The sequence below is a fragment of the Cupressus sempervirens genome, chromosome 9 (assembly GCF_028749045.1).
Source record: "Cupressus sempervirens isolate cs-2001-9-10 chromosome 9, ASM2874904v1, whole genome shotgun sequence".
Lineage (NCBI taxonomy): Eukaryota > Viridiplantae > Streptophyta > Pinopsida > Cupressales > Cupressaceae > Cupressus > Cupressus sempervirens.
The window spans coordinates 23490363-23499669 of NC_143126.1; positions in this window are offsets into that span (position 1 = coordinate 23490363).

Below are 9307 nucleotides of genomic sequence, written 5' to 3' on the forward strand. Positions count from 1 at the left end.
TTTTTACTGACAGATAGCACTCTCATTTTGGTTTCTATTAATATAAAAAACAATGAAATTTGAGGGTGATAAATGTTTTACTAGTTAAGGTGGCTTTGATCCTAAAAAGAATGGTGTTTAGGGATGCAATTATTTATGAGGTTGATGAGATATATTTTCAATGTAAAATAAGATGGTTGGATGATGACCCAATAGTTCAAAAGTGACAAAGAATTCTTCTAGAGAGGAATAACTATTAAAATGATATGAAGATTTCTCTAAAGAGAACTTGAGCTATATTGATGAGCTATATATGACCTTTAGTTATTTTTTTTAAAATTTTCAATTTCCTCTAACACCAAGCTAGTCTCTTTAGTCCCTATCCCCTCAAAATCCTCCTCCTTACCCATTCTTTTCTTTGATTTTTCCTCTTCTTTTTCACTGGTTTTAGACTTTGTTTCTGCATTAATTTTCCAGTCCCTATAGGAGTTTTTTTTGCATTGTATCCCTACCTTTACTAAGCCTCCTAGAACTTCTTCAAACACCCTCATTATCTTCCTCTAAATCAACCAAGTCAATTTCCTCCTTTTCAACTTTTGGAATTTTTTAGGTCTTGTTGGTTTTAGGGTTTCCCGAGGGTGTGGATGAAGGTGAAGGATTAGGTGGGGGGATGAAAAGAAACCCCAAACCTACCTTGTAGAAATGATATGTCCTAGTTGTTAATGAGAGAGCAAGGAGGGGCTAAGGCAAGGTTGAAATTATAAATCCTAAGAATTAATCCCTGATGCAAACTAGTATATCCTTTTTCTTTTTTTATTCTATCCATAACATTTACCATAGCAGCCTCAAGGTCAAGCAAAAGAAAAAAAGGAATAAGAATTTCATTATGGTGGCTAAAGTGATTTGAAAAGGGTAAATGATAAAAATAGAAGAACCCAAAGCTACCCTCTAAGGTCAGATACTTCATAAGAACAAAATATACCTCATTCCAATTGGACAAGAGACTCTCTCTATTGAAATCACCTATAAATGTTACCAATTACACATTCCTTTTGAAAAATCTTTTCATGTCAGTCTCATCTATAATATTCAAGACCTTTTTCCATTTTTGTTATCCATATAAAGACCAGTAGCCATTACAATGTTGTCCTCATTCACCTAAAAATAAATACCATTAATGAAGACTCTCCTCTCAACCTAGGAATCTACAAATTGGGTTGAGATGTTATCATCATATCCTACTATGGATTCCATGAATAGAACTAGGCCACACTCACTTAGAGAAATCCTACTACATAGTTTTCTTGCATAGTCTTGGATTCTACAAGGCTCAATGTGAACCACATCTCACCACCTATTTTTAATCCCTGCTTAGAGTTCTATGAAATCTCCAATTTTCTAAGTTTGGAAATACCTAATTGTTACTCAAAAGTCTTAGAAATTAAATTCACCAATTTTTCTTCAAAAGAAATTTAGAAGTTGAGCTACAATAATAATTACATGGAGTGCATTTAAAAATTATGTCTGTTCGGCTATAGATGGCCAAGTGTGTACTTCCATCCACACCTTTATTTAAATTCTACCTAAGGCACCAAGAATGATGCTTCCAAAAACCATTTGAATGCTTTATAATTAATTAATAGATATCTTCTCTATGATTCAAACTAACATTATCTCCCAAAATATCTAACAACTTTTATCCACTATGTATCATAATTATACCATTGTACTAGTTCTGATTACCATTATTAGCATTAAAACAATAATATTTTCTATTTTATTACTTGAAACCAATTTTGAACCCATGCTACACTTTAATAAAGTGGTCACCCACAAGATCCAATAATAATATTACATTTTAAACTTTTACTCACTAATCGCTTTGTATAGAATTTTGATCACTCTCAATTAGAGTGTGAATATCAATTAGAATGATCTTTATTTTCCTCCAACATCTTTAACCGTCAAATTGTAGCTCCAAGCTTTCCATATCATCTCTCACAATGTTGCATTCCCTACAAGTGTATTGTAGGTCATAACTTTAAAACTTTTTTAGAAGGTGTTAGAAATCATCAATAATTCCTCTTAACGATCATCCCAAGTCATAATTACAGTTCACCATCTCCACAACCAGCATAGAGTTAACTTTAGTGGTGACATGTCTCCATCCTTTGCTAACAACCAACTTCAGTCCCTAGAATAGAGTGATAGCTTCAGCCATGTTGTTGGATGTGCTCCCTAGGTTGCAAGCAAAATCCATGAGCTACAACATAAGTCCTCAAATTTCATTATTACTGATGACACAATTTATTCATTCATTACTAACCTTATCTATAATTCAAATTGTTTTTTTTTTTTTTTTTTTTGATAATGGTAAAACTAGTTTTTGTAGAGACTTAAAACCCAATATTAAATACATAGATATAAATATGTAAAGGTCCAAATGGAAAGTTTTTTTTGGAAACAAAAAAAACACTTAAAGAATCCAACACCCAAACCCAAAATCCAATAAAAGTAAAATCCACCTAGCCCAAGTCTTTGAGAGCTTTGGAAGCTTGAACCTTAGTGACCTAGGGGAATCCCTCCACAATCTTGGAACTAACCTTGATCTTCTTTTTTTTCTAGTCCTCCATAGGTCCTTTTTTCTAGGCCTTGGATGTTCTCACCCTTCTTTTCAGTAGTGAGATCAACTTTTATGGGGATGCCTTCCTTATCCTAGTTTAACAACTTCTGAACTTTGGAATAATCTTCCTGTCACTATCATTTATAGCCCTTTTGACTTCTCTCAACTGTTTGAGAACATCCTTGTCATTTCCATTCTACACTTCCATATTGAGGTCCCCTTGCAACTCATTAACTATCATCTTACGTGAAATAATATCATTATGAACCCAAGAATCAAAGACATCAATATACTCCATGTTTTCTTTAATTTTCTTAGCACCAACTAGGGTGTGAGATAAATTCAAACCTCTTTTTCTCTCTTATCTTTTTCAGTTAGGAGGTCTTTGGAGTTTATGGAAGAGTAGTCTAGAATTCTTATAATCACATTTCCAACATCCTTACATAGACTATCATCACCTAAACTCTGAGTATGTTGGGTCAATTTCTCCAAACTCTCACTAGGGTTCTCCTGATTGTATTTAGGTTTTTTCATTGGAAGAGCTTCTTCAAATTTATGCCCAAACTCCATTCCCTCTTCAATGTATTCCCATAAATAAGCTAAAAACCTATCTTATTTGATAAACAAAATCTATAATCCATAAATGTGCCAAAAATCATCTATCAATAACACTCATCCCAATTAAAGAAATATATACAACTCCTTCAAGGATTAATATTTATAGTACCTTTATATCATTGTTTGGAGTCCCTAAATTAAATAAATGTAAAGGGAAAGAAATCCCATATCCCCATGTAAAATAAGTTTTTATAGAACTTTTATAAGAGCATATATCTTACTACAACATTCTCTCATAATTTGAGAGAAAAAGAAATTGAATGTTTTTGCACATATCTCATGGAACTATTATTACATGTACAATGCTATTTCTAAATATTATAAAGCATTTTTCATATAGCATAGAATGTGAACTTTTAATTTCAAGCAACATCATGGGGATACATTGACTTAGGGTAGAATATAAATAACTCACTAATATTTCCATTATAATCATTAATTTGGAAATGAATGTTTACTCACACGTCCTTTGTGTCTCAATCTTTTATTAATTTGATATAAGAGTTGTCATAGAGAAAGCCCTTGTTATCGAATTCTTTTATCAAAGGCTATAATAACGATCATACTAAACAAAGCAATAAAAAAACATTAGTGTAACCTAAAATTAAGCATATTGTAAATAATAAGGTCACTAATTCCTTTTATTCCCCAATTGTACCAATCATCCCAAATCAGACAATCCGTTGTTCTACCAAAACGTTAAATCAAGACCCCTTCTAAATTTTAGATAGACCAATAAATAGAAATTACTACTGCCCAGCCTACTTTATGAAAATAACATAGACATTATATACACAAACTTTTGATGAAATAAACTCACACGGAGATGATCTATGGAAGACATTTATTGTAAATACTGTCATGGTAAAAACCATACCCCTTTCTAAATACACATTTCTTAAAATCTTTGTCCAAGATCTTACCAATCATGGTGAACTTATAGAGGAAGGTTCGTCATATAGAGAAACAAAACAAATATAACTGTTGAAAAAGTCCTGTTACCTATAAAATAAAAAATCTTTCCAGTTTTATTAGAAGCCTAATCTGTCCACGGAATGATCTATCATTCACCAAAATATAAATGTCAAAAAGTGTGCACAATCACTCCTTTCAAATACCAATTATAATTTATTGATCAAGATTTATCTCCAACTATCAAATTGAGTATTTTGTAGGGATTAATAATCGATTTCTAACTTAAAATTTAAATCTGTAATCATGAGTTACATGCCTGGATGATAGTGATATAATGCCCGGTCTCTCTGTTAATACTAAATACCAGAGACTTGGATCTCCATCCTCTTCCATATAGTAGAGTGAATGCGTAGATCTCACATTGCTATCTGCATTTTCACAAAGTGGTAATATAAAAAACAGTGAGGACAATACATTTTTGCTCTAAAAGAAGATTCGATGAAAACAGCAGAGAAGGAACAAAAATTATATTATCTATCAAACGTACTAGAATACTTTCATGGAGATTTAATAAAACTCTTAGAAATGACAAAAGTGAAACGTACATGATACAAAACAAAACCTTCTGCTGTGTGTGTTCAATCAAAAGAATATTGCATTTATTTGATGAAAACCTAAACATGGTGCAACCCGCGGCTTTCAGTTGCACTCAGCTTGCACTATCATTTTTATCACTAACCATTTATATCAGATAGTGATAAAAATGGTCATTGGGTCATTCATAACAGCAGTTTTTATCTCTGAATTTCCGATATTGTATTTAAATTAGATGGCTGCATAGGCATTTATAGGAAGCCAAACAACATTACATAAATCTTTGAAGAGATTGCTTCTCATAGTATTGGGGAACAAATGAGTTGGGTGGCAGGCCACAACACTCATAGTTGAATGCCATTTACACCCCACATCTCTTTCCAAATCTTTTATTCAACAAGACCACATCAGAGACCATAATAATAATGGCCTTATCTGGAAACTTATTCAATATCTTAATTATATAGCCCTTGCAAGACATCGTTTCACTTCAAAGTCAAAATGGTCATCATGTGGCCAATCTTCCAACTTATTTATTTAGATATTACTGTATACTACGGGTACGTCTATTGAGGGAAAGATTGGGAAATTGCACATAAAAGTAAAATTTGTATAAAAAGTGGGTGAATACATAAGTCTTAATATGGTGAAACTAAGGGTAGAGATTTCAGGGAGTCAAAGAGATGGTTAATGGCATGATTAGTTTCCCACGAGAGGAAAGACTTTTCCTTTTCCACCGACTTCATTTGCTTGCAGTAAGAACGTTTTGAAGTGGATGATAAATTAATATAATTACATTCCGTATTATAATTGGTGGGTCAATGTCGGCGAGACACTGCTTTTGGGTACCTGTCATTCACATAGACGAGAGGAAAAAGCATGGGCATCCCATTTTGTTATTTTGTTTTGCTATTGAAGACAATGGACGTTAATTCAGCTAAAAACTTGTCGCCAATAAAGAAAGTAAATAACGACTTACGGCGTGGTTCTTCACTTTCAAAAAGAACAATTACATGTACTTTTATAAGAAGCATTCAAATTCAAATATTCTACTTTGATCTGACAGCTTCATAAACATTTGAGATCCTTTTTTCAACCTAGAATAGACAGTACGAATTTTAAAATAAAATAACAGATGGAAAGAAATTCACAAGAATTGATCTCAAAGAATTTTTCAATAGAGCTATGATTGTTAGGTAAAGAGGCCACGGCCCTTATAATTGGTAATAGACAATAGAAATGCTGAACCCACAAACAACTTGAGAGGATTCCTTACTCTAAAAAGTAAAGGCCAAGGAAGATGGAAATGAATAGTGCTTTTCGAAAGGCATCTGTCAACCTCAAACTGTTAGTACAAACAAACTAATTCAGTAGGGAGAGAGAAGGAGAAAACCTCTAAATTCAACCCATGCTCAAGAACACCATCAGGTGCTGAAATGGCTCCTAAAACCTTAGACAATGAGAGGCACTATAAACCAAAAGGTACATAGCCAAGAAGAGGGGCGACAAGTAGCCACCAAAGAAGGAGAACTAGACTAAAGTTGTCCCCATAGCCAAGCAAATACAACAAAGAGAGAACCACATAATACCTCCCACATCCTCCACCCAATAGCATATCTCCACCTTAATAGGAGTTGCAACCACCTCTATTATGACCAAGTAAGATAGCACAAGAAAAACCATGTGTTGAACCTAAACCACAAGAACGAACAAGCACTTCACCTTCAATGACATTGATTTCACCTCCATAGCAATAAAATGAGGTAAAAAAAAGACAATGAAATTAGAAACCCTCGTAGAGAGGGTAGTGTGCCAACAGTGAGAAGCAACGTTGAATGAAGAAGCCCCAAAATGGGTCTCTTCATACCCAACCCAAATTTCATTATGACTAGATCTTGACAGTCTAGATATAGACATCTTTAGGGGCAAACAAATATGCAACCACCAACAAGGAAGTTGGGAAGTAATAAAAACCCAAGATCGACAAGACAAAATTCATATATTGTGAACTAGACAATAGATTTATTTTTGCCAAATGTATAGAATATGAATTTCTACATACTACCCTATTTTTTACCATTCTAAACAATGTAGCATAGCTAGGAAAGAAACCAAGTTTCATCTTTCTTCAAAAACCCTATATTTGATAGATAAAAGTTTATAAGAATAATTTTTCATCAATAAACTAACTTAAGCCTAATAACTTTAAGCCACAATAAGCCATATCATTGCATCTACCTTCCAAGATTTATTTTATGACTATTCAAAAGAAATAGCCTTGTACCTTATTAAAAGTTTTGATAAGATAAAGTAAGAGACACCATAACCCAATACAAAGTATCCCTTAAGAAAAAAAACATCAGTGTCACAATGAATGAGAAATCCTAATGAAAGATTCAACATAAATATTATTTAAACTAAATCTTTTTTTACAAAAGCTAATTGAAGAGGTAAATTACCCATGTAATACCTATCGACTACAAGGTAATGGGCTTGATACACTTCCATTTCTAATATAGATATTTTAAATATTGAGTATAGGCCATCTTTTATTTTTACATTGAGTGGGGGATAGATAACCTAAAGACTTTAGGACCAAACTAGATGTAACCTCCCTTCTTTTCCACTTCATATGGGGATGTTCCAAATTTTCATGGAGAATTTGGAATTAGTCCATAAACTTGGGAACCATTTTCTTATATAGGGGAACACATTATTAATATTCATGTTTAACATCTTGTGATTTATATATTGAAAATTGCCAAAAATGTGGATCATTTCCTTATTTCCCTTATTTGAGGTTCTCATAAACTTGTTTGACCTTAGCCTTCATATTGTTCCAATTTTTTATTCTACTAGGTAGCTCATAAATAGAATCTCTAGTACATTCATCGTGAATATCCTTGAACTAATCCTTATACCTTGTATATGTGTCCACCAATGATTCAAATTTATTAACATATTTCCTAGGAGTACATAATTGTGCCAAAAGTTAATAGATTTTGTAGCTGTACCTTGTTTAAGAAAGACAAAAATAAGTAAATTTATCCATGAAGTTGAGCAAGTCAATATATTAAGGTGAAGAAATATAAAAGGGAGGAATAGGAAGAGTAGCCAAAGAGGGGTTGAGAGCCCACTTATACCCATAAGAAGGATAATTATAAGGGATTAAATATAGATTATTCAACCAATAAAAGAAGAAATTATTGAAAAATTCCTAGAATTCCAAACAATCCATACTCTTTCTCTTTGCCATATTTTCAATATTAGGAATGTGTTGGGTATTGTTCAATAAGTAGCTTGACCACTAGGAATAGGTGTAACCATAGTAGTAGAGGAACCCTTATAATTGTGGGTATTTTACAATTCAATAACAAGGGTAGGATTAAAATTCGAGCTAGTGTAATATAGAGTAGTAGATGGGACAAAAACAAGTAGAATCTGCAAACATTTTAAAGATAGTATAATGGTTGATGGGATCCCCCCTCTAAGTTTGGGTAATAGGCATAAATTAAGAAAAAGAAAGAAAAATCAATAATGAGTAATTTTTAACATAAACTTGAATGTAAAATCATCAAGCATGGGAACATACTAAAATTGAAATAATTTAAATCTACCATCGAACATAGTATACACCGTCAAAACTAGGGCTACATGTTTCTATTTACCCAAAACCCCCTATCAAAGTCATCTTACAAAAGAGAGGTTTTATTTGAATACATTAAAAATATTTTTAACTCATCTTTATGGTGGTCCTTTAGTGTTTTTGGGAGCATCACACTATCCAAAATTATTCCAATGGAATCTACAATAGAGTCAATAGAAGCAATGAAAGACACCCTACCAATAGAAACTTTTCACTTCTACCTATAATGTAATTTTTTTGTAGAAAAATTTGCATCAAAACCATGCATACTGTCAAAGTAAAAAAAAGAGTTTAGCTTAAAAAATTCAAACCAAAGGATCCTATTAATCATTAAGATCCACTTGAATCAAATTTCACATAGCAACAAAAAACCATAGATATCAAAGATATGAGAAGTAACTTAGAATTAGAAAAAAGGAGAAATCACAAAAGATTACATGTGAATAATATAATGAGAAAAAGAAAATATTACCCAAAAAGAGAGGACTTACAATAAAAAAAGGATTGAAGAAACTATCTAAAAATCATTATTGAAATAGAAGTGCATGAATATTTAGATTTCATGTATGATTTGGTAATTGTGTATTACAAAGTGAACACCCCTTAGGAGATTGTGGAAGAAAGTACATGTATGTAGTGAGGTCATGAAGGGACCAAGGTTAGCCCATCTATTTGTTGACATGTTACCCTCCCTAAGAGTCTGAGTGAATCTACTATGTTCCATAAAGAATATGATGTAGTAGCTTTTACAAATGAGTACTTTTATAGAAAAGGTTTGTTATTCTTCACCACAAAGCCTAATGATAACAGTTTTGGAGTTTCACTTTTGATGATATTTGAAGTTAGTTGTCTTTTGCAAGACACATGTCATTAAAATCCACTCCCACATTAGAAAAATTTAAAGTTTTCATTATTATGTCAGTCCTATAGGT